The sequence below is a fragment of the Tupaia chinensis genome, unplaced genomic scaffold (genome assembly GCF_000334495.1).
Source record: "Tupaia chinensis unplaced genomic scaffold, TupChi_1.0 Scaffold139733_1, whole genome shotgun sequence".
Taxonomy (NCBI): Eukaryota; Metazoa; Chordata; class Mammalia; order Scandentia; family Tupaiidae; genus Tupaia; species Tupaia belangeri.
In genome coordinates, this window is record NW_006199613.1 from 254,022 (window position 1) to 254,613 (window position 592).

The 592-nt window shown below is 66.9% G+C and overlaps 1 protein-coding gene across 1 annotated transcript in view; it reads right to left on the reverse strand.

Moving 5' to 3' along the window:
* LDLRAD3 (low density lipoprotein receptor class A domain containing 3) overlaps positions 1-592 on the reverse strand; it is a gene marked incomplete in the record, with an annotated part of 83,457 nt that overhangs the window by 45,023 nt on the left and 37,842 nt on the right.

Here is a 592-nt window from a genome sequence, read left to right on the forward strand (position 1 = left end):
TGTCATCCGCCCCGAGTCCCCGAGTCCCTTTCTCCCTCCATCCCGACATCCAACCAGACTGGCAGCCTCGCAGCTGTCCTCCACACCAACGGCCAGTCCTGCTGCTTCGAAAGCCCCGAGCAGGCCAGACGGCCCCACAGCATGGTGGACACGCAGTCGGCGTGTGCTGAGCCAGGGACGGACGGGGGTATGATGGGAAGGCAGGGGACGACGGGCAGCAAGGGGGACGGTGGATGGGAAAGGGACCAGGGCAGTGCGGGGACGATGGACGTGTGTGGGTGACACACGGTACTTGCTTCTCGAGGGGCCGAAGAACTGCTAGGAATCCCTTCCCTGAGTGTTGGGGCGAAGGGCTGGCCTTCAGTCGTGCCCAGGGCTCTGCATGGGCCCTCGCGCTGACCCCCAGCACCACCCTGTGCGCTGCGCAGACACGGGCTGATCTCACAGCAAGGTCTCTGGGAGGGCCCCACTCCAGCCCTGTCTGCACCAGCCCCGCTCCTGGAGTCCGTGGCTAGGGGACCTGCTGACCACGGGGCCAGCGCGGTCAGCACTCTGAATGCGCCCGCCAAGCCTCCACTGCGCTCCTGGCAGC